Raw genomic sequence first — 27221 nt, 5'->3', positions numbered from 1 at the left:
GTAAATCCTAAGTGTAATAATGAAAGACAAGGTAAAGAGGTGTAGATTTGTACCTGAATGTCGATATATTCATAATTTGCATGAAAAGTAATGGCACACTTAGAAGTTTCACTGAGTATAGATGAGAAAACCAATGAGTAAAACAAATTATTGCTGCTGATGCTTTTAAAGTATACGCATGTGTGTGTATTTTGATAATTTGCTGGTATCAATGATATCTATGTTCTGGAATATCATGCACACACACATAGACCAAAATTATTTTTACAAAACTGCCCAGGCTATTTATTGGAGATAGGATAATCTCTTCAATAAAGGGTGCTGGCAAAACTGGATGCATATATATATAGTAGAATTAAATTAGAATTTACATTTTACCATATACAAAAATCAACTCAAGATTGATGAAGGACCTACATTTAAGACCTGAGAACGTGAAATTAAGGAGAAAAAATAAGAGAAACACTTCAAGACATCAGTGTAGGTGATGACTTTTGGGTTAAGATCCCCCAAACACAGGAAACAAAAGCAAAATCAGATGAATGGAATTCTTCCAAACTGAAAAATTCTTGCCCATCAAAGGAAACAAAAAAAAACAAAATGGATTTGTGTGAAATTGACATTTTGAGATTTGATCGTTGTTTATAGTCCTTACTATCCTCTTGAAGAACACTTGTTTGTTTGTTTTTTATTCTATTTGTTGAATTCTTTACGTAATGGGAGGCTTAAGCTTATAATTATAAAATAAACTAAAAGTATGCCAATGTAAAAATTAAAAGAAAAAATAAGAAAGGAAGGAGGAGGGAGGGAGGGAACATGGGAGGCATGAAGGGTAGGGTGGGAATTATCACTATACCACTAAATCTGTATATATCAAATACATGAAATTTGTGCTCCTTATGTTAAAAAGATAAAATAAAATAAATTGTAAAAAAAATAGACAGCCAATAGAATGGAAAACACATTTGCAAGCTCCTTGTCTGACAAAAGATTAATATTCAGAATATATCAGCAACTCAAGAAATTCAACAACAATAAAAAATCTGACCAATTCAGTTAAGAACTAGGTAAAGGACTTCAATAGACATTTTTTTTTAAAGAAGCAACACAAATGGCCAAAAAAGTATATAAAAAGTGTTCAACATCAATAGCCATCAAGGAAATGGAAGTCAAAACCACAATGATACATCTCATCACCTCTGTCAGAATGGCTTTTATTCAAAAGATAGAAAGTAACAAATGTCAGTAAGAATGTGGAGAAAAAAGAATTCTTTTATACTGTTATTAGGACGTAATTTTGGACAGCAAAGTGGAACACAATGTGGAAATTTCTTTAAAAACTAGAAACAAACTTGCCATTTGATCCAGCTATCCCACACTGGACATATATACAAAAGAAATGAACACATTGTATCAAAGAGATACCCCCATCAGCATGTTTATAGCAGCACTGTTCACAATAACCAAAATATGGAATCTACCGAAGAGTCCATCATCTAATGAACTGATAAAGAAAATATGATATATATGTATGTATGTATATACATATATATATAAAAATACATGATTGAATATTACTCAGCTATAAAAAAAAAAATGCTACCAAATGCCCTAAACAGCACTCTGGCCTCAGAACCAGCCCTTAAGGCATTCAGAGCTGGCTAAAAAGCCCATGAGAGTTTTGCAGGCAGAGAAAGCTAAGACACTGTGGAAAAAAAAAAAAAAAACACCTAAATGAAAGATTCTGTGAGATCCCAGTGGAAAGAATGGGCCATCAAAAAGGCAGTACCTTTCTCTGAAGGGAGGAGAGAACTTCCACTTTGACTATGGCCTTGTCTACATAAGATCAGGGTTGGTAAACTCAAGAGGCTTCCATAGCCTTGGGAGCTCATGACAAGAGCCTTGGGTAATTACTGACGTCATAAATAAGAGTGTCAATTGTTAAATCCACAACGGGAGTCACTGTGCACTTGCTCCCCATGTAGCACCTCTGTCCATAATGTGTTGTACTATGCAAATTAACCGTAAAACTACTACCCAAACAGTACTCTATACTTTATGTGTCTGTGTGGGTACAGTCTGTTGAAATCTTTACTTAGTATATACTAAGTTGATCTTCTGTATATAAAGATAATTGAATATGAAACGTGATGAAGAATGGGATGGGAGAGGAGTGGGAGATGGGATGGTTGCGGGTCGGTGGGAGGTTATGGGGGGAAAAGCCGCTATAATTCAAAAGTTGTACTTTGGAAATTTATATTTATTAAATAAAAGTTGAAAAAAAATGCTACCATCTACATCAAAATGTGTGCAACTGGTGGACATCAGGTCGAGTGAAGTAAGCGAGAAACAAAGACAAGTACTACATTCTCTCCTTTATATGTATTAACTAAAATTTTAAAAAAAAAAACTAAATACCTATGTGTATCAATATTGTTTGTCAAAGTTTGCTTTATATGTTTGTCAAGCAACTGCTTAAGAATGATATGCTACTACAGTTTTCATGATTTTATTTTTAAAATTTACTGTATATGAGTGAAATTAACATCACTCCACTTGATTACTCTCTATAGTCCTTGCTTATATTCCTGCTAAACTATGGTGTTTTTAGTTGTTGAACTCTTTATTTAATGGGCTAGTAAGCCTTTGACAATAATGTGAATTAAAAATGTTATCAAAAATCAAAAAAATGAAAGGGAAAAAAGAAAATAAACAGTAAAAGAGGGAGAGACCTACTCTTAGGATTGATCTGTGAACTGCTTTAAATCCGTTCTCATTATATTATAAATAAATAAATAAATGAAAAAAATAGGGAGGTAGAAACTCTGCTTGTTAATCAGTCTTGAGTGACTCTAACCATAATTCCAGAATCCTTTAGGAGATGGATAAGAGATGTATTTAGCTTGCAATGATCAATTATGGCTATATCAAAAAGTTTCCAGTGCTATCACCCATGTGTGTTCTCCTAATGTTCTTCTAAATGCTCCTGGATACCAAGTTATCCTGGATTTCTGGAACTATAAAATGGAGAATATTAGAGCAATTCGTACATATAAGATAGTCAAGAATGAATCTTTTAAAAACCTATTCTTAGACCCCATTGTGCCAAGCTTAATCTGGGTAATTGTGAAAATAATATAATAATTTCAATAATGAGGAATCCTTCAATTGGTTTATGTCAAATTAGTATCACAATAATTCTTCATTATTATTTTCTGAGTAATTATACCCTGGAACTTCAATACACATTTAAAAAGTAACAATTTCCTCCCCCACCAATACATCTGCAGGATTGTTAGTGCATAGAAGAAAAAATACTATAAACCTTGATTTTCTCATAAGTGTGTTTTGTTTCCTAGAACGGTGTCTTAAAAGTGACTCTGAAATCATATTAATCCTTAAAAGCACAGAGAACTAAGAGAGGTGAATGATGTCATTCATGAACATAAGAGGATATTTGAGACTTGTGGATTAGTTATCTTAGATAAAATCATTTCAGGTTTTTATTGATTTTAAATACAGAGGGAGGTATTGATTTTAGGAAGGGAGAGAGAGAGGGCGAGCGCGCGAGAGCGAGAGTTAGAGTGCTCTCATTTGTTGGTTAACTCCCCAAATGCCCGCAATGGTCATAGGAAGCCAAAGCCAGGGACTGGGAACTTAATTCATGTCTTCAACGTGGTTGTCAGGGACAAACTGCATGATTTTCCCAGGAAATACATTGTCAGGAAGATGGTGTCAGGAGCTGAGGCTGCAATCAGACTCGGGAATGCCAATGTGAGATGCAGACATCCTAACCAGTGTCTTAACTTTAACCCAAATGTCATCTCCTTGCTCTATTATTTTAAAAGTTATTTTTAAAATCAACACTAAATAGTCATATATATTATGGGATGTATAAAGCATGTAAAATGTGACAATTAAATTATATTAATTAGCATATCCATCACCTCAAACATTTAACATTTATTTGAGTTGGGAAAAATGTCTTCTATCTGTTTTGAAATATAAAATAAATTATTGTTAACTACAGTCATTCCACTGTGTTGCATGTAGATTACCAGGACTTATTCCTCTTATATAACTATATTTTTCTTTATCCAATAACCTACCTTTCTCTACCCTTCTCTCCTCATACCCTTCCCAGCTTCTGACAATCCTTAGTCTACTCTCTGAAATTTTATCATTTCAATAGATAAATAATATTTCATTGAATATACATATGTATTCCATTTTACTTATCTTTCATCTATCAGTAGGTACCCTGGTAGACTCATATTTTGGTTAATGTGAATAATGATAAAATTTACATACAAATAAAAGTATTTCTTTGATGTCTTGGTTTCATTCCTTTGGGACAAAGATGTGGTAGTGCAATAGCTGATTCACATGTTAGTTCTAGTTTTCATTTATTGATGAACCTCTATGCTATTTCCATAATGGTTATAACTAATTTACAATACCACCAACAATGTCTAAGAATTCTCCTCTCTCCCCATTTTCACTAGCATTTGTTATTTTTTGGTCTTTTTGATTGTAGGCATTCTATTTGGGAGAGATGATATTGGAAATGTTTTGCATTTCCCTGATGGTTATTGAGATTGATCAGTTTTTCATATATTTATCTACTTGGTTATTTTATTTAAGAAAAATGTATTCAGATCATTTGCACATTTTAAGAATATCTCTGAATAAAGTAACATCTACCTAATGACTAATTTTTTATTACATATAAGTGCCTTGGTTTGAGTATGTCCTGCAATATTCTTCTTTTGAAATTTTAACTCCCATTGTAACAGTGTGACAGGTGATTCAGAGGTGATTAGATCATGAGGGATTTGCCCTCATTAATAGATTAATGCCATTATTGAAAAGTTAGTTTCGGGCCGGCACCATGGCTCACTTGGTAAATCCTCTACCTTGCGGAGCTGGCATCCCATATGGGTGCCGGGATCTAGTCCTGGTTGCTCCTCTTGCAGTCCAGCTCTCTGCTGTGGCCCAGGAAGGCAGTGGAGGATGGCCCAGGTGCTTGAGCCCCTACACCTGCATGGGAGACCAGGAAGAGGCACCTGGCTCCTGGCTTTGGATTGGCGCAGCGTCAGCCAGAGCGGCCACTTGGGGAGTGAACCAACGGAAGGAAGACCTTTCTCTCTGTCTCTCTCTCTCTCTCTCTGTCTATAACTCTACCTGTCAAATAAATAAATAGAAAGGCAGTTTCATTATTGAGAGAATGGGTTTGTTATAAATGTGAGTTCACCCTTTTTGTGCTTGCATACTCTCTTATACTTCCACTCTCCACCATAAAATGAATCACCATGAAGTTCCCCCACAGATAGGACTCTTCTATCTTCTTCTCAGCCTCCACAACTATAAGCAATAAATCTCTATTCTTTATACATCATCCAATCTGTGTGGTCTATTTGCATCAACACAAAATGTACTAATATATTAGGTTTCTAAAAATGTACTGTAGGAGTAAATGATCAGTCCCTGTTTTTTAATATGACAATAAAAAGAGCATTGATCTGAATCAACCTTAAGCAAAATAAGGGGAATGAACAGGCAAACTAGTTACTCCCAGAAAGTCTTTACTCTGCCCCAGTTGACCTATGTTCATCACATATATTATTTTAAAATCTTAACAACATGGTAGAAAAATAAATAAAATCTAAGGTTATATCTCCCCATAGTGGGCACATATAGTTGACAAATGAAAGGCTTTATATGACAGAGATTAACTTTTGGACAGTTCTTGGTCAAATAAATTAATCTTATCAATGTTTACTATTCCAGCACCAACATCCAATGAACAATATAAATTGTAGAGTGAGGAAGGCAATTCAAATATTAGTTTTACTATTTCTTAATAATGTCACATTTGGCACATTTATTAATTTTCATTGGTTTCAACTCCCTTTTCTGTAATAGAAGATAATGGATTGTAAGAACATAGTAAATTGGGAAATGAGGAAGATTAAAGGTATTAGTATATGTATAAGCCTATTTTTTTCTATTGAAAATATTCCCTGTTTTTTGGAAACAATGTTGCTACTTTGTAATTAATAATCCCAGTGCTATTTAATGAATAACTTAACTATTCCATTACTATCTTTTAGGCATGAAGTTCTTTCTGTCTGGCAGCCTTTCCACCCTTTGGGTATCCAGGGTCATTCTTTTTTGTTCCTTAGTGATCAGTTCATATATCTCTTCTTCCAGAATTCCTAATAATTACCCCAGGACTCATTAACATAAACCCTCTCTCTCCTCTCTTATAAATGCTTGACCTCCTTTTAGCACATTAATTGTGGATATATACTTTTTTCTCACACAAAAAAACTATAACCTACTTTATTTGGTTAACCACATTCTACTATAATTTATATTGCATGTCTTCATTGCAACTAAAAGAACTTTTTGTCCTTATACAATATACACTGCCTCTAATATTATTTGCAACTATACTTAAAATGCATGCATTAAATTCTTGGAAGCCAGAAATTCCATATTTTGAATTCTGTTCCACTGACAGTTAAGAGGACCCTAAACTAAGCTTCTGATTTCCTTTGCTTCTATTCTGTTACTGCCATCTTCTGACATAACTCATGTTTGCTGCTTGGAGTTATCACTTCTGAGTCCTTTTGTGGAGGAACAATGTGGAAATTGAGCAAAGGGTATTGATGTTGAAGATGATATTGTTTTTTACTTTTACTTGATCCAGTTTTTCCTTTGATTAATTTTCTTGATTTGAGAGATTAGGTGACTATAAAAATTTATTCTATGGGTATTGTTTGTGTCCAAAGCTATTAAAATACAAACACATATTATTGAATGGAGGAGATATTTCCTTGGGGATGATTTTGCAGGTGTTGTCTTCTGATTCACAGGGCATAGATTAAAGTATAAGTTGAAGTTGAAAGTGTAACTAGATTTAATTTATATATAAAATGTTAAAACTGGGAAGGATTGTGTTTAGCATCCCTTGCATGTGGCAATTTTTTATTCTCTTTATTTTGTGAGTGATTTAATATTCATTCACTTAACAGTGCATGATATTTTTTACCTTATGAATACAAGTCAATTTTAAAGCTGCCCACATCATTAATCTTATAGAAACTTTCAACACTCATATGTTGAACATTCAACTGGAAAATTACTGCTTTTCTTGCTTATTGTTGAGAAAACTTGCATTCCTGGAAGACAGCAACTTCTTGGTAGAAGCCTATGTTCTTCATTCTTTAGAATAAATTAATTTAGTCCACTGCACTCAGGAAAAAAATGTGATATGAACCAAATAATTATTTACTATCTCTTCTGTAGAAATTAAGATATATTAATGGCCTATACCCTACATAACTAATTAAAACTGAGTTAATAAATGGAAACTAGGATGGTGTATAAAAAAGTATTCATCATACTTCCACATAGTAAATATTTCATTGATTTTTATTATTAGTATTTAGCAACTTTAATCAGAGATACCTAAAACATCTCTATTGGAATGCTTGATAAAAAGAGGATGCAAACACAAAGCATGGTTAAGTTATATTGAAATTTGGCTAAATTATGGTTAAGTTAAATTGAAACTTTTTTCTCTTTTTTTAGTTTGTTTTGGTTCAACTCTACAGTTATCTTATTGTGTCATTAGGATCTAATGAAAGTAATTATAAAATCTAGGATGAAGGCTATTTATGACAGAGTATATACATAAATTTATATTAAAATAAATATGTTCTCAATATTGCTAAAGTACAGTTATTTTAAAAGAGAATTTATTTTTAGAGATAAAAACTATTATAGTTTCCTTTTGCTATGTAAAAAACAATCAGAACAAAATTTAATGACTAAAACAATAAGAATAGTGCCATTTCTGTATATAAAGATAATTGGAAATGAAAAAAAAAAACCTGGTGTTAAATTGGAAATGGCATAGAAAATTAATTAATTTTTAAAAAATATTATGTAGGATCTCTGTCTTTAATGTGCTATACACTGTTATTTAATGCTATAACTAGTACTCCAACAGTATTTTTTTCACTTTGTGTTGCTATATGGGGGCAAACTGTTGAAATCTTTACCTAATATATACTAAACTGATCTTCTGTATATAAAGATAATTGAAAATGAATCTTGATGTGAATGGAAGGGGAGAGGGAGCGGGAAAGGGGAGGGTTGCGGGTGGGAGGGAAGTTATGGGAGGGGGGAAGCCATTGTAACCCATAAGCTGTACTTTGGAAATTTATATTCATTAAATAAAAGTTTAATAAATGAAAAAAAATTAAAAAAAGAATAGTGCCATTATTATGCTTTATCATTTTGGAGATGACTGAGTCCAACAAAGAAGTTCTTTTTTCTAGCTCTTTGTAATTTTCTATTTTAAAAAGATATTCCAAATATCATATTAAAGTACAAAAAAAGAGTTCAGTGAACATATAGATTTAAACATTTTTAATATTTTTGTTTTGTAGGTAAACATTATTTTTCCATATCTGTTTTGTTTTTATACATGCATAGACAGGCATATAATTTTAAAAATTGTGAATGTTAGTATATCACAGTGTTTAATTTATGACTAAGATCATAAAAATGAGAAAAAAGATGTATTGTCATTAACATATAAAATTCCGTGTAGACAATGTTTTTGTCTGTCTATATGCCTACTAATATTACATCTGAATATAATATTATATATATGTATAATTTCAACATATGAGAGAGAAATGCGGTATTTGTCTTTCTGTGTCTGACTTGTTTTACTTACCATAATGATCACCAATACCATCCATTTTGTTTCAAATATCAGGATTTCATTTTTTTTATGGCTGAGTAATCTTAGTGTGTGTGTGTGCATCACAGTTTCTTCATCCATTAACTCACTGGTAGGCATCTAAGTTGACTGCATATCTTTGCTATCATGAATAATGTTGCAATAAAAATGAAAGTGCAGGTCTGGTCCATACACAGTTAAGAAGTTCCAATTCCAGCTCTGTCACATAGATTACATCAGTGTGAAGTCTTCTGTATTTATTTGTCTGCTGATTGATGCTGACAAGCAGCTGAGACCAAAGCTGTGGTTATCAGCGCTTACATGTAGACAGAGCCTCTCCATGTAGCCTTGGCTTCCTCACAGCACACTAACAGGGTTCAAGAATCATATCCATAGAGAAGAGAATGTAAATTACTTTGGTACTGTCTTAATGCCATATATGAATTCCATCATCTTATATTCTTCGAACAATGTAAGAATTGAGGTTCAAGGGGCAGAAACATAGACACTATATCTCCATGGATCAAATGTCACCAAATTTGGTGACTGTGTTTTTTTTTGTTGTTGTTGTTTGTTTGTTTTAATTTTATTTAGGGCATACAAACCATGCATTTCATATATAGAAATTCTGGAACATAGTGATTTTTCCCACCCCGCCCTCCTTTCCTCCTGCACTTCCACCCTTCTTCCTCCTCCCTCTCCTATTCCCATTCTTATTTTTTACAAAGATCTGCTTTCAGTTACATGGATTTTTTTTCTCAAATATAAGTCTTTTTCTACTATAGATTCCCTATGAAACTTTCTAAGACCATATCCCCTTGATTGTTAGAAGTTTCATTGTTTAGCAGAATGGATTTATAAGACATGCCCTTAAGACCTTAGAGAATCCCTGTCAATCTAAATGCTTCTGTGACTTATTGCATAATATATTTATGATGTTCTTAAAAGAAATCATAATACACTCTCATCATCTTTGATTTAATCTATGGTATCAAGCCGATCTATTCTCAGGAGATACTAGCAATGGAAAACTAATTTTGTACCCAGCATGTCCTGGCTTCATTTTATTTAATCACTGAATCACTCATCCTTAACTCATCTCTTCCTTCTCACATTTCAGCATATATAGCAGGAGGAAATCAGGTAGCATTTAAAATTGTTTTGCTTTGAAATCTCTGTAGGTAACACACAAATCCAGTAGGAACACATCCTATTTTCCACACTTGTTCGTAAGATAGTGTTGTTAAATATCTTCTGTTATATTACAAAGGTCCATTATAATTTAAATGAAAAGATTGTAGCAAATATTTTATGGTCAATAAATATAAATTTCAAAATAATCAATCCTAAAATATCCTGTTTAAGTCCAAACCTGCTCCGTAAAATCCATCAGTGGAATGGAGATAAATACCTATGAAAATGGTATTTGCCTAAGTGTATATTTGCATGCAGAAAAAATAACATGGCCCTATACCTGTTGTCAGAAAAACTACGAATATATGGTAATTTTAGAATAAAATGTTGAAATTTTCTTCCTAAAAAGTCATTGCAATGCATAAGAAAAATACTGTAACCAGTTAGGTAAAATAACTTTATTTATTATATTTATTTATTATAAAATAGCTTACAAATTTATGCCTTAATATTTCTCTTGATCAGAATAAATATGTCATGTGACAATAAGACAGCTCATAATGTGTTACTTTACATTTTAAAAGCATAGGAAGCTGGGGCCGGCGCCATGGCTCTCTTGGTTAATCCTTCGCCTACAGTGCCGGCATCCCATTTGGGTGCTGGGTTCTAGTCCCAGTTGCTCCTCTTCCACTCCAGCTCTCTGTTATGGCCCGGGAAGGCAGTGGAGGATGGCCCAAGTGCTTGGGCCCTGCACCATCATGGGAGACCAGAAGGAAGCACCTGGCTCCTGGCTTCGGATCAGCGCAGCACCAGCTTTGGCGGCTATTTGGGAGGTGAACCAATGGAAGGAAGATCTTTCTCTTTGTCTCTCACTGTCTAACTCTATCTGTCAAATAAATTGAAAAAAAAAAAAGTATAGGAAATTGAATTGAAAAATAGAACAGAAGGGAAAGCAAAATTCTCTCAAGATAGAAAATTGTGAAAGTAATGCCATTTCATAAATAAATACAGCAAAGGAAATTTCTTAATTAACAAAGTAGAACATAGGACTGACTCAGCATAGACAGACTCATAGGCTAAAACAATAGTTTGTCATTCTGATTTGCTAAAGAGTGAGGATATCCTAGGAAATCACAAATCAGCTCTGTTTTGTTCTATTTTATCACCAAGAAAGCTAAAGGTAATCCTCAATTTAGATATTATTGGCGTATAGAACAGGACACACAATCTATCAGTAAAACAGGAAGTACTTTAATGGATGCAGGTCTTCATGTCAATGGATACTGCACATTTATGGTAGCACTATAACCAGGATCCATTCTATGCATTGAAGAAACAAAGAAGAAATTAGGAGTGCATAGAGAGTCAGATACCTTTTCTTTTTTTTTTTTTTTTTTTTTTTTTTTTTTTTTTTTTTTTGACAGGCAGAGTGGACAGTGAGAGAGAGAGACACAGAGAAAGGTCTTCCTTTTGCCATTGGTTCACCCTCCAATGGCCGCTGCGGCCAGCGCACCGCACTGGTGCGATGGCAGGAGCCAGGTGCTCATCCTGGTCTCCCATGGGGTGCAGGGCCCGAGTACTTGGGCCATCTTCCACTGCACTCCCTGGCCACAACAGAGAGCTGTCCTGGAAGAGGGGCAACCGGGACAGAATCTGGCTCCCCGACCGGGACTAGAACTGGTGTGCCGGCGCCGCTAGGCGGAGGATTAGCCTATTGAGCCATGGCGCCGGCCTAGAGTCAGATACTTGATTAAGCTTAATCAGGATAAAAATGTCAACCTTTTTTTTTTTTTTTTTTGAGACACAGAGTTAAACAGTGAGAGAGAGAGACAGAGAGAAAGGTCCTCCTTTTCCATTGGTTCATCCCCGCAATGGCCGCTGTGGCCAGCGCGCTGCGACCAGCGCACCGTGCTGATCCAAAGCCAGGAGCCAGGTGCTTCCTTCTGGTCTCCCATGCGGGTGCATTCTCTACTGCCTTCCTGGGCCACAGCAGAGAGCTGGACTGGAAGAGGAGCAACCAGGACTAGAACCGGTGCCCATATGGGATGCCGGCGCCTCATGCATAGGACTAACAAAGTGAGCCAGGTCTCCGGCCCAGGATAAAAATGTCAACAGTCTGGCCAGCGCCGCAGCTCACTAGGCTAATCCACGTGCTTGGACCCTGCACCCTCATGGGAGACCAGGAGGAAGCACCTGGCTTCTGGCTTCAGATCGGCACTGTGTGCTGGCCGTAGAGGCCATTTGGGGGGGTGAACCAACGGAAGGAAGACCTTTCTCTCTGTCTCTCTCTCTCACTGTCCAACTCTGCCTGTCCAAAAAAAAGAAGTCAACAGTCTAAAAAAAAAAAAAAAAAAAAAAAACACAAGGGGAATATTTGGGCAGAAATATCAAGCAAGAATGACACAGTCTTTTTTTTTTTTTTTTTTCAAAGAGGAGAAATAATACCATCTCTATCTAAAGTAGAACTACCAAATGGTACTGATAGACTAGTGTTGTTGAAAGTTAGATATGTGGAAAAAATGAAGTTCTTTGCTCAATAGAGACATCAAACTATATTTTTTGCATCATATGTGTCCTTAGTGGCCCTATTTGCCACAGTTTTCCCTTGAATGGTGCTATTGAGTAAGTAATATGAGGATGTGTTTTCTTTGATCTCATTGTCTTTCAGAAACCCAATGTCTGTCCTTTAATCAAAATATCAATGATTCTGGATAGAACAATGAACATAACTTCTGCCTCTTAATTTAAAGAGCTGAGGATCCCACAAGACTATGACTCCATCCAATGTTGGACATAGTACTCCCTTGGACACTCAGTCTTGAAACTCATTAATCTCAAGATTGTGGAGAGAGTACTAGAATACTCAAAAATTTCTTAAGTGACCATTAGGAGAAATAGAGATAATTCTTCCCAATTGTAGTTCTTCATGTGTTAACATGTCCAGTATAAGGAAGACTCCATGGTATGTTGGACATACCAAATTCATGACATATTTGGATCTTAATCAAATTCAATGGATGTTTTTCTTTGTTGGTACTGCATCTGAGCCTAAGTAGCCCATCACACAACTCTATTAAGCCATGTTAATAGATAATGGGATAATGAAGATGAAGTGATGTAGTTACTGTGATTTCAATTTTTCAAGTAACACAATATATTCTCAGATAATGAAGTTAGTTTATAATGAATGTAGCCTGATCTTGTTTATCCTTTCTACTTATAACCTTAAAACTCTTTTATGTGCATTTTTCTCCAGAATCATCCTTCATCCAAAATGAGCAAATCCCACCTCTTTTGCTTTATATGGAATCTACTATTGATCCAAACCATATATTTCTAGTCTTCGCTATATGTAGCTGTCACTATGGCCTTTTAGGCCTTTGTAGGAGCATGTTGTTGCTATCAAGGAAGCTTTATGCAGAATTGAGGATTCAAAGTTCCCATCCTTGCATACTAACCAAATGTTCTAAATCTCTACATCAGGATCTTACTCCATCCTACCAGTGTCTTCATGCAGAAGTTGACAAAGGTTTTCTGTAAAGGACCAACTAGTAAGATTATAAGTTTGTTGTTCATATGTTTTCCATTACAACTGCACTGTCCTTCATTAAAAAATAGCCATTGATATCATGAAACATATGTGAATAAAAGTTTTTTCAAAAACTTTCTTTATAAAAGCTTGTGGTAGGCTAGTCTATTTTTTGCTTTAGTGTAAAAAATAGGGCTCTTAATTGCTGCTGCAATCTAAAAGTAAATCTTCCAGCTGAGGGATTAATTTTCAGCTATATCTAATATTGGAGACAAACTATTTTTCAAAAATTGCTAGAGATACCTTCCAATTTTCCTCATTTCCTAAATTAGACTTTGCAAGTTTTTTATGTCATCTCTGTAGGTTTGTCAGAAACCGTAGTACCTACTTTAATTATTTTCAATCACTGATATTACCCATAGTAACTACTAACAGAGATTTCATTTCTTAAAAGCCTGCAGTGCATTCTACATTAGCCAAATAATTCCTGGGGCTCCATCCAAAGTTAAAATGTAGATCCACGTCCAAAAATTTTGGGAAAAAAAAGTTTTCTTTCTTTCCATCTTAAAACTTACCTCTTGAAAATAAGGAGAAGCTACTGCGGCATGATTAAACTTCTTACAGTGAAGAAGAGCTGGTAAAGTCAGTCTGTGATGCTAGTCAGTGATTCATTGGGTAAGAATGATAGGATTGACAGAAGAATGGAAATTGGCATATTCCGGATTTAGGAAAACATTTTATATTTTTGGAATGTTGATGATACAGCTGCACACTGTTGTAAATATGTATCTTAGGAACCATAGACTGGGGTCTGGCATTGTGGTGTAATGGGTAAAGCTCCTGCCTGCAGTGCTGGCATCCCATATGGGTACAGGTTTGAGTCCCAATTGCTCCATTTCCAATCCAGCTCCCTGGGAATGTTCCTGGGAAAACATCAGAAGATGGCCCAAATCCTTTCGCCCCTGCACCCACAAAGGAGGTCCAGAGGAATCTCCTGGCTTCTGGCTTCAAACTGGCCTTGCTCTGGCAGTTGCTGCCATTTGGGGAGTAAACCAGCTTATGGAAGATCTCTCTCTGTCTCTCCCTCTCTCTCTCTGGAACGCTGACTTTCAAATAAATAAATAAATCTTTAAAAAATTAAAGAACTATGGATTGCTTTATGTTCAATTACATCTCATTTTTTTGAAGGGAGATAAAATACTGGTGAACTTAGACATGCCCCTCAGTCTTTCCCTTCTGAAGTATGAGGCCTGCCTCATTCCAAGACACGATGATTCCACGTGGAGTCAAAATCCTGTTGTCCTGAGGTATTCCCAGGCTTTTTATGAAGTGTTTAGAGCATTGGAATCAGAATCCTTGGCATCAGTGGCCTTAGCGCAAGTATCATGGAGAATTATTAGAGCTGATCTAGTAGCAAACAAAACAAAAGTTGGAGTTGGCCTTTGGTGTAATAGCTCAAATACCCATCCCATATTTAAGTACCTGGGTTTGATTCCCAGCACAATTCATGACTGCTGTTTTTCGCTTATGCAGAATCCGGGTGGCAGCAACAATGGTTCAAGTATTTTGGCCCTCCCACCCACCAGGGAGACCTGAATTGAATTTTTACCTCCTCGTTTCATATCCTGCCCAGCCCAAGCTATCACAGATATTTGGAGAGTGAACCAGTGGATAGGTGGGCACTCTCTCTCCCTCTCTCTCACTCTCTGAAGTAAATAAGCTAAAATGAAACTTCTCTTTTTTTTTTTAACAACACTAGAAAACTTCCTGTGTTAAATCATTTGTTTTGTCTCTGATATTTACTATGATAAGATGGATTAGAAAAATGAGAAAATGAGATGTTAAAAAAACCAGTAACTAACCAGAAGATTAGCTAGCTGGGTGGATAGAAGCAATAGACATGTGGATTTAAGTTCAGTATAAGAACTTTCTTTTTCTCAGAGCTTACCAAATATGGGATGAACTATCTCAAAAAGTGAATGACAAAAACATGGACTGGGTGATCATACCATAAAGAAATCGCTGTTGTGGAGGGGATTCAGCACATATTGTAGGTTATTCATGTTTCTCATGTTAAAAAGAAATAAATTTTATAAATTGACTTTTCACAGCAAAGAGAAGTTTGTGGGTATTACCAAATGATTAACCTATGAATCAAAATAGAAAATTAAGGATACAGAAGATTTTTCAGTCTCAAAGCAATAGTTTTAACTTTAAATACTCAAGATCTATCAAAACATTATGTGGCCTATAACTGTTTACTATGTAACTATGTTATTATTTTAAAGGATTCGCTTAGAACATTTGGCTGAGAATAAGACTTGTTTTTCTTATACCAACAATGTACACAGAACTTTGTTTTTATATCATAGACAGCAGAATAAATACATGAACTATCATAAAATTATTTTAGTGAAACAGAAAGTTTGATTTTTTCAAGAAGATTTTAGAATCGCCTATGGAAAATTTTATATTTTAGTAGTTTGGGAGAATTTAATATCAATTAGTGTTTCTGAAATTACATACGATATTCAATGAAAAATTGGAGCAGCAGTTTTGGTAAATTCTAGGAAGCATGCCATTAAACAAAGGATTAATTATTTGTTTCTACAGAAACCCTCATTTCAGCTCCCCTTTCTTTCACACTGAATTTTGCTTCTCAGACAATCATGGCTTCAAATCCTCTCTGAGAAATCATCTCTTATGTCTCATTTATTTGATACAATGTTTTGTTATTCCTTGCTGTTTCTACTTTTATTTTTTCATGTCTTTGAGCTTCTCTTTGCAAATCTGCTGGCACTTTCTGCTTTGTTCTATTTCTTTAACTTCTTTGTCCACTTGTGTTATTGTTCTAAACATGAATATAAAGTGAAATACAATTAGAAATGTTTCAAATGATAGCATCCTAAAACATTGACATCAGTAATGAAAATATTGTCTGTTTTCCCCAGTGACAGATTTCTATTCAGAATCAACAAATCCTTCAAGTTAGAGTCAACCTTTCCTTAAGCTTTTGTTTCCTTTTAAGTGAATAAGCCCATAGCACTGAAAGACAGTACTGTTTCTGAGATGTTTTAGGAAATCCCTTGAAAATTTAGCAGTGTGATGATGGTAATTTAGGAAGATCTACTTTTAAGTATGTTGGCTACCCTCATCTAGAAGACTTAACAATTTCCTTTCATTGGGTGCTGTTGTTAGGCTAAGATCAACTATTAATTATTGTGTTTTATCAGCTCTCTGGAGAATTTCCAAGTCATTGACAAAATTGCCTGCAATAAACTACAGTCTGAAAATATCAGACTTCAAGCAGATATGCACAGTAAAAATCTTATTAAATAAATTAAAATGGAGAAATTACATTTCTGAAAAGGAGATTCATTTCCAATTCTATGTAGTTCTGTTTAATCAGGTTGAAAGACTTAATTTGAATTTGTGTGGGTGTTTTACCTGATTGTTTATGATTTTTTTAATTAGTTTTAATTTAGAGTATGTGAAATAATAAAGGTCTCCCTCGGTTCATTGATTCTTAATCTTTAACAAGTTAGTCAAACTTAGAGATATCACGATGGAGTGATTTATTTCTGTTTTACTATTTTTAATAATTATTATAGCTCAAGTACTTTTATATTCTGCAATTTTAAATACTTTAGATATGAACACAAGAATGATATAAAGTTGACTTAAAAAGTGCTATAATGTGCTATAGAATTGATAGACAATTTTGAAGATGGAACATAAGAAACTTTTCCTTTAAATCTACAAATGGCAAAGCTACCAATTGGTTGATTGTATGGCTGTATCAAACTCAACAGTATGTAAGATCTGTTAGCTTTCTTAATTTCCTACCACATCCAATGTAATTGCTTGCCATTCTCTATTTTTTTAAATATTTATCTATTTATGTATTGAAAGGTCATAATTATAATGAAAGGGTGAGATAGAGGAGAGGTCTTCCATCTGCTAGTTCACTGCCCAAGTGACCACAATGATTAGGGCATAACCAGGCCAAAGTCAGGAGCCAGGAGATTCTCCCAGGTGTTCCACATGGATGGCAGGGCTTCAAGCACTGAAGCCATCTTCCACTGCTTTTCCCAGGACATTAGTAGGGAGCTGGATCAGAAGTGGAGCAGCCAAGACACAGACCAGCCACCACATGGGTTGCCGACATCTCAGGCAGCAGCTTTACACAATCAATTCTACAAGGCTGGCACAATTACTTACAATTCACTTTTCATACCTGTGGTGAATGTCAGATTTCGTAATAGTAAAACATTGCTAAATGTAATGTATTTATTAGTTTACAAATACGTTTTATACTTTACGTATGCTACATACAGGAATTATGCAACATAAACAATTTTCCTTCATTTTCAAAATTGTTTCAATTATTCTAAGCCATTTAAATTTCCAAATAAATTTAAAATTAATTTATTAGTTCCTACAAAATTTTCATCAGAATTCTGAGGTTGAGTCCATGATAAACTTGGAGAAAAAAAATACACATCAAAATATTTCATTTTTCCATTTATATGCACATTGTGTGTGATTAATATTAGTGTTTTGGCATAAGAAACATGTTAAACTTGTCAGTTCTAAAATTTTTAATGTCCTATGATTTCCTATATGAAAGATCATGTTGCCTTAAAATAGAAATTCTTTAGTTATTCCCATGTGACTTTCATTTTTCTGACTTTAATTCATTGGCAAGAAGAAACCAGCACACTGCTAAACATAATTAGTGAGATTCTATTGCTTCATTCTAAATCACAGTTTTAGTTGCAATATTAGTTACAATATTATCTGGAATTTTTCTATGGTTGCCCTTTTTCAGGTGAGAAAGTTTTTTTTTGTTTTGTTTTGTTTTGTTTTTTTTTTACTCTTGACTTGTAAAGAATCTTTAATATCAATCCCTGAACTGGATCCAAAAGATTTTTCAAAATTAGCTTTGACTATGACCCTGTCTGAATAAGATCAAAGTCAGTGAACTCAAAAGGCTTCTATAGCCTTGGCAACTCATGACTAAAGCCTAGGGAGATTACTGACGCCATAAACAAGAGTGTCAAAATGTTAAGTCAACAACAGGAGTCACTGTGTACTTATGTCTCATGTGGGATCTGTCCTTAATATGTTGTCCAGTGTCAAGTGATGCTATAACTATTACTAAAACAGTATTTTTACATTTTGTGTTTCTGTGTGGGTGCAAACTGATGAAATCTTTACTTAGTATATATTGAATAGATCTTCTGTATATACAGATAATTGAAAATGAATCTTGATGTGAATGGAATGGGAGAGGGAGCAGGAGATGGGAGGGGTGCGAGTGGGAAGGAAGTTATGGAGGGGGGTGAAGCCATTGTAATCCATAAACTGTACTTTGGAAATTTATATTTACTAAATAAAAGCTAAAAATTTTTAAAAATTAGCTTAAAAAGCATCATAGATTGTGAAACTGAAGTCTAGTTTTTGTAGTTGTGGTTATCATAACTATGGTTTTCAAACAATTATCTCAAAAAATCTTGCTGTGTTACTTGTTTCAAGTTATCATTTCCCTTATCATATTAGAATTATACATATTACAATGATGGAATCTGTTCTCTTTATATTAATGAAAGTTTTAAAAATACTTGTCACATCCCCTCATCTGCAGGATAAAATACAGTTAACTTAGAAGGGCGTCATGGCTCTCTGTTTTGTGTCCCCTGCCTTCAGCTTGGGCATCTCGTTCCTTCTGATCCTTTTGCAATCTGTTCTAATGTATGTTCCCTAAAACACATTGTAGCTGTCACCTCTGTTTTGGCCCTGCTTTTCCTTTTGTCTGGGGATGTCTTTTCTGTTTGATCTATGGGGAAACATCCATTTATTTGATTTGAGCCATCCCTAGGAATCAACCCCAAATCTCCCATAGCTCATTATAAATAATTATCTTAGTGTACAAATTGTAATTACTATTTGTTTTCCTATTTAGCTTCCCCACTGGGCTATAAGCTTCTTAAAGGCATGCATGTGTCTTCCGTATGTGTCTAAAAAGGTTTAATTCAACAAAGTGTAAAAAAGTAGTAAACATGGAAGGAGGCAATAGGTCAGGATTGGTCAAGACTGAGAATCAGCATATAGACAGAAGAATTCACATAGGGTCGACTTACCCTGGCATCCAAATTTATATATAACAATATTTGAAGGACTTCTTAACTTTGAAATTCTTAGAAGTGACAAACAAACTTGTTATAAATACCTAAGTATTAATTTTGGAAGAAGAGTGAAAAATTGTGCCATATGTTATAGATGATAGAGGTAATGCAATTATTTTCACAGGGAATCTGAAACAGTTTCCAACTCTTCCTCTCCAATCATCTAAAGTGGCAAAAGAAATAATTTGGAAATAGGATAGAATTTTGAATATATCTGTAAACCTTTATAGCTATATAAATTCCAAGAATAAATTTAAGCTTTGTTCACTTTTCGAGCGTTTATTTTCCATATTCCTAAAATTGAATAAGAATTTGATTTCATATACTTTTTTATTTCCCCTGTCCTGAGGACTCTGAAGAAAGTACATTCTCTGTGTGATTTTTAGTCAAGAACAATTGGGGTATCATCCTGTGCAAGATGATGGTGTAGGCGTAGATCAATCTGTAGGTATGTTTACGGCAGTGAAATATGCTTATTCTTCTCAAGTCAGGGTAACAACCTAGGGAGGAGCTGCAATAACTGCCTCAACAAAACTGGAGAGAAAGGCGGGAGGGGGCTGAACTATGTCTTTGATATATGTGTCAAGTTGGAGGAGTGTTTCCAGCCATACAAAAAATAGTCAGATGCATCCTCATGGATGTGCCCCAAAAGAATCTGTTTAAATATCAGCCATGAAGGCCACCCCAGCTTGTAATTCATTCCATTTGGGACAAATCTGTCCACCCAACTGGCAAGTGAGGGTAATTTTCTATGGCTCTTGGCACATTTCTTATAGCAGTGATTTGTCCAATTCAGAGACTTGTGAGGTCTCTAGTTCAATCCCACCATAGCAAACAGAGGTTTTTGTCACACAACATTTTCCTTTTCAGAAAAATCCACTATGGAGCAAGGCAGATTTCATCTTCAGTGTACCACTTTATCTTGATGAGAGGCAAAAGTCTGTTGTAAAGGAAGTCTGTGACAGAATGTCACAGTGAAGAGATGTCTACTGATGCTACTGTATGTTTCTCTGACACTAAGGTTGCCAACTACGGATAGACAGCTGCAGAAAAACCTCCCTGGGAATATCGAATGTATTTCTCTGACATAAATGACAGCACATCTTTTACTTCATTTTTTTCTTCATATATTTACTTTTCCTTTTAAATTACAATCAAGCAAACTTGGCACAAATTCTTTTTTAGATGAAGAAGTCTGCAAGAAAATCTGAACAAAGCTTGTTTTCTTTTCCTTTAGCGTGTCTTGTTATTTTCTTAAATTTTAATGAGGCCAAAGTTTAAATGGTGACTCAGAAAGAAACAGCGTGTGTTGAAAAATATTAAATTACACGATAAAAATTTGTGCCTACAATTGTGACAAGCTTACAATGTTTTACAAAACAAAACAGTGTAAAAGCAGAACACACACGATAACAATAATTTTGTCTCAGTAAATGAATTACCTCTAAATTATATTAAGAACACTGCTTATCTTGTTGGCAGGCTACAAATACATCCTCAAATGGAAGCATAGCCACTATTTGAATCCTGATAATCTGATGGAGGCTGTAGATTTCGTGGTTCATATTCAGTCGCCTAAGCAATTTATTATTTGTTTTGTCTTTAATGACTTGAGAATCTCAATATCTATCCATACATGTTGACAAGATTCTACAGTCTGCACGGTGATCTTGGGTTTTCTCACTAAGGAAGAGGGCAGCGATCTGGCTCAACTCAGGAAAGATTTTGATACTAAAAAGTTATAATAGAGTTAAGCTCTAGAGGGCAGTCTTTCTCAAAGTTTAGTCAAAATGATATGAGGCAGAATCAACTAAAATGCAGTTTTCTAAGACTCACAGTAAACTACAATTTCTCAAGGAACAGTGATAAGTCTAGGGAATAAGTCTATTCAGGTAGCCCCTCCACATAACCTCTTTTAAAAAATATTTGTTTGGCCAGGACCACGGCTCACTTGGCTCATCCTTTGCCTGCAGCGCCAGCACCCCGGGTTCTAGTCCCAGTTGGGGCGCAGGGTTCTGTCTGGGTTGTTCCTCTTCCAGTCCAGCTCTCTGCTGTGGTCCGAGAAGGCAGTGGAGGATGGCCCAAGTGCTTGGGCCCTGCACCCGCATGGGAGACCAGGAGGAAGCACCTGGCTCCTGGCTTCGGATCTGCCAGCGCACCAGCCATCGCGCCACCGGAGCGGCCATTGGAGGGTGAACCAATGGAAGGAAGACCTTTCTCTCTGTCTCTCTCTCTCACTTTCTATACTCTGCCTGTCAAAAAAAATATTTGTGTATTTATTTGACTAGAAGGAGAAAGAGGAGGAGCAAGGAGAAGAGGAAGGGGAGGGGGAGAAAGAGATGAGGAAAGAAAGAGATGAGAGAGAGGGAACTCTCCCATCCTCCTCTGATTCACTCCCCAAAGGCCTGCACCAGCTAAGACTCAGCCAAGCCAATGCAGGGAGCTGGGAACTCAGTCCACAACCCTCACATGTTGATGGGAGTCCCAGTTATATAAGTGTTCAGTTGCCGCTTCTCAGGGTCTGCTAAAACTGGGAGCTGGAGCCAGCACTTGTTTCTAAACACTGTGATACAGAACACTGGCATCTTATCAACCAAGCTAAGCTCTGACTTCACTCGTAGACAAGTTCTTCACTCTGAAGTTGGAGAGACATTGTTTAGAATTATATTAGGTGAGTAATGCAAGTTGTTATAGAATTTCCTCTCACACTATGATAATTCCTGATCTAATCTGCCAGCAAATCAGATTGACTTTATCACTTTGAAGTTAGTGAGAATTTCCCTTGTCTATCAAAATCAACAGTATGCTGTAAGTTAGAGACTTCTACTTTCTAAGTGACTATGCTCGCACTGTTTAATACAGTAGCCACAAGCCACATGCATCATTGAGCAATTGAAATGTAAATGGCATGACTGAGCAACTCAAATTTTATTTCAATTTAATTATAATTTTATATATTAAACTTAATTGAAAGATTGAGAAACTTTTAAGTGTGTTTGAAACAATTTGTAATTATAAATGTGCTTTTTACAACTGGTAATTTTATGGAATCTCAATATAAATTGAGTATCTCTAATGAAAATTTAGAATCCAAATTTGGATTTTTCGTAGGTTAAAACCATGAAGTGATCAAGAAAGTTTTAGTATAAAAAAGGAGTGCAAAACATCTAACTTATTTTTCAGTGTTTACACGTTAAAATAATAATTTGTATACATTAAGATATACTTTTAAACTCAAGTTTACATGTTTCTTTTTATGCTTTTAAAGTAACTAATAGAAACATTTTAATTGCATTCATTGCTGTCATTAAATTTCTGCTGGAGAACACAAATTATCCTAGAGTGAATAGGTAGATATTATTAAGTGTGTACACAATTGCAACTATATATTAATGGATGAGATGTGATTTCAGAAAAGCCCACTAGATATGAGTAATAAAAAGAAGAGACAGAGAAAGCATGAAGCTGTTAAGCAGGTAAATTAAAATTACAGATTTTCATCTACTTCACACTTTAACTTATAAATAAGCAGAAATATCAACATTAGATGTGTTTTGATACCTATCTCTTAAGAATTATTTCCTCAGTATGCAGAATTTTTTTCAAATAGAGAAAGCAATCAAGGAATCAAAGAGTGGAAAGTGGGAATAATTTTCTTTACATAATAAAATACTTGCAATTTTCCAATTACTCAATTTCATGACTGAGAATTTTATTAAAAAATTCTGCTCAATAAGTGACCACATAGTTGTCCTTCAATTTTATATAACAATCATTTAAGGAGAACAGACTAAAGGAGGATAAAATTTAAGAAGAGTCCTATGAAACAATAGAGCTATTACAGCAATGTCAGCATCTGTTAAAATCATAAGAATTGTCCTCTCCCTTCTTCCTATTGCACTTCCTCCCTTCTCTTTGCTGCCATTTTCAACTCTTCCTTTCTCTTCGTGAGCCCTCTAGTCCTAAAATCATGAAGTTGGGCAATAGTCTGCACTATGTGAAAGAAGCCACACTGGCCAAATCCAGGTATCAAAGCAGGGTGGGGAGAGGAAGATTGTCACAGTCAAAGAGGGGAGCAACATAAGAAGGGCAGTTCAATATGAAATACTGAGTGTAGTGAGGTAGATCTGATGATCCATACAAGATGGAGAAAGCCATAGGTTGGATGACCAGGGCTTCTATGCTGTGAAGGTTCTTTGAAAAGAGTTAAGGAGTAACAGAAGAGGCATTGCACCAAGTGGGTAGTTGAAGCTAGGTACAGACTGTCAGAGCTAAAGCAGAGTGAAGAGAACACATACACAGAAGAGTGAGTGGTGTGATAATAAGGATATTAGTTAAGTAAATAAGTAAATATGTTAAGAGTAATGGAGTGAATATTAGATAATGGAGTTGCAAGCAAGAGAGTGATTAAGGGTGAAGAGAATGACATTTGAATGAGTTTAGAAGTATCAACTGATACTAACAATTACATATATGTTTACCTCCCATGTTTTAGCTTCTGTGTTTCATTCTATTTTCCGAGAAACCAGGGAGGGACTCCTAACAGGGATGAAAGAGTTCAAGGACAGGGCAAATAAATTTGAAGATAAGACTGGATTTGCTTATGATAAAATGAGGAAGGGCTCAAAGATTTATGTCTGAAAAAGGAAAAGGAAAGACAATTTGAGCACAAAAATCAAAATGAGACTAGTTAATAAGAACCATTTTAAACATGAGATATCAATAGCTCCAGACAAATAAAAATATATGGATGAATAAATTTAAATTTTGATGAAAAACAGAATACTTAGTTTCAAAACATCTCCCCATAAAATATTTTTTTAATTACAGAGAGCAAAAGAATTTTATTAAGAAGCAATGCCTGGCAATTATTACCCATTTAGGATATCAACCATCATTAGAAATGGGACAATTTAATATCTTGTGTTCCTGACAGACTAGCATGAGTGAAAACACAGTATCAGGGCTAGGGCTGTAGCACAGCTATTTAAGTCCTAGTTTAAGTCCCAGTTCTAGTCCTGGCTGCTCTACTTCTGATCCAGCCCCCTCTTGGTGCACCTAGGAAATGAGTGGAAAATAGGGCAAGAACTTGCCCCCCACACACACTTGGGAAACCTGGAAGAAGTTCCTGACTCCTGTCAGTTTGGCCCAACTCCAGCTGTTGTGGCTATTTGGGAAGTAAACCAGTGGATGGAAGATCTCTGTGTCTCCTTTCTATTTGTAACTCTGCTTTTCAAAATAAATAAATAAATACACACTATCCTCTCTGGAATACACACCAAAGACACATAATCTGGATCTACTTATGAAAAAAAGATCAGATAAACTCAATTGAAGTAAGTTCTTGGCCTATAAACTTCAGAAGTATCAAGATCATAAAAAGTTAAGGAAAGACCATGGAAACTTCCCATCCTGAAAATAACTAAGAGATATAACAAGTATGTGAAAGTGTGATTCTTAAATATATTTTTGAGCTCTAAGGGAAAATAGGAAAAATTTTGAGACAGTGTCAACATTTTCTAGAGTTTGAAGTTTTATTGGTCATGACTTCATGTTAACTTCCTGATTGTAGCACGGTTTCACTCTGTATGAAAAAAATGAAAATGCCACAATATCTGGGGACAAGGGAGCATCGTGCTTTGAACTTAATGACAAGTAGTTCAATGAAAAAGTAAGGGCTGTTTTTACTATTTTTGCAACTAAGAAAAACCCTGTGAAGTGAAAGAAATTTCAGGGTAAGCAGAGCTCACACAGTTGTAGAACAAGTATGCTCCAAAAAGAAGAGATGAGATGTAACATAAAACAATCTCTAGAAGGATTTCTTGCATAAAATCTATAAGAGTATCAAGGAAATGCAAATCTGACTCTAGTAATTTGGTGATGAACTCCTATAATCTGGATGGTTTGAATTATTGCTTCCTGCTAATATATTATCTTTCAGCAACATGTTGCCTTGAGTTTGGTGTTGGTATTTGACTCCTTTGAATAAAATATTTGCTGACTTTTATTATTTGGTCTAACATTTCTCACAGTAAGGAGGATATCTTGATGGACTGGGTGGTAAAATCCAAAAAGTACTAATGACCATGAAATAATACCAGATATTCCAATTTAACATCCAAATAGTGTAGTCCATGTATGTCTAAATATCAAAGTAGATAGATGCCTTCTATGTTGAATTTTAGAATATCCACAGATTTCCAAAACCTTTTCTAGAGATGAGTAATGGCTTGGTGCCATTGTTTGGATGCCTGAAGAAAACTCTAAATTTCAACTGGAATTTGTTTGTCAAAACAGAATCTTCATGATGAGTAAACTGCTTTCACTGGATGGGGAAGAGTCCTTATTGAAAAGAAAGGTTTAGCTATAAATGGTTATGGAAGAAATTAGTATATGTGCTGCCAAAGCAAGCACTATTATGGGTGGAATTTTCCAAATATGAAAACACAGAAAATCAAAACAGGAAAACAATCTAGTACATTTTATTGCCAGCTATAAAGTCATAGAATATTTGGGAAGAGAGACTGCTTTTTGGCACTCCATTAAAAAGTAATATCTTAAAAATCATGCCACACAAGGAATGATGCCTGGATCAGTAAGTCTTAGTTTCTGCTATGATAATATTTCCTAAAAATCTGTCCACAGAGTTGAAAGGTTGCTTTGCAGCCTCCCAACACATATGCGCAGGACAAACCATAGCTAAAAAATTGTTTACAGGAAGCTCATTTGTTATTTCAATTTACCTTACATGAATATGAATTGGAGGAAGAAATATTTAAACTGGAAGCCCATATTTATATTCAATGCTGCGTATAAACTAGGATTAAAAAAAACAGGGTCACATATGAGCAACACCGCTGTATAACCAAGAGATGTTTTTGAAGTTCATAATCAAACTGATGGCTGCAGAATGTGAAATAGAGGAAACATACTATTTTCAGAATCAATAAAACCAGAGTGCTAATTAAAGCTAGCAGCAATTATCACACCAAAAGCTTAAAAAAAGATGAAAATTGTGTCTGTAAAATCCTCAGTATCAGCCAGGTATATGTCAGGTGAGTATAACTTGCCCAACCTAGCATCAAAGACCATATATATTGCCAGAGCAAATGACCCTGGTTTCATAATATGCCATTACCTTAACCTGTGCTACTTGAAGTTACCTGTCAGTTATAACAAACCTTTATTTAGTCAATTATGGAAACTACTAACTTATAAAATCATCTCTATTTCATTCACCCTAAATCACAGTTTCTCAGTACAATTTTCTTACTAACTCCCACTTTCATTTGACCATAGTATCCTTGGCAACAAATATCTTGCAGCCTCATCTTCTCCTGCCCTGATGGATGATTACTTACATCTCCCAATAGCTGCATCACCTAAGTGGAAGCTGAATATAATCCACTATCAATAATCAAAATATAGGCCGGCGCCGTGGCTCAACAGGCTAATCCTCCGCCTAGCGGTGCCGGCACACCGGGTTCTAGTCCCGGTCGGGGCGCCGGATTCTATCCCGGTTTCCCCTCTTCCAGGCCAGCTCTCTGCTGTGGCCCGGGAGTGCAATGGAGGATGGCCCAAGTGCTTGGGCCCTGCACCCCATGGGAGA

Source organism: Lepus europaeus, chromosome 7, assembly GCF_033115175.1.
Source record: "Lepus europaeus isolate LE1 chromosome 7, mLepTim1.pri, whole genome shotgun sequence".
Lineage (NCBI taxonomy): Eukaryota > Metazoa > Chordata > Mammalia > Lagomorpha > Leporidae > Lepus > Lepus europaeus.
This window is presented reverse-complemented; position numbering follows the sequence as displayed.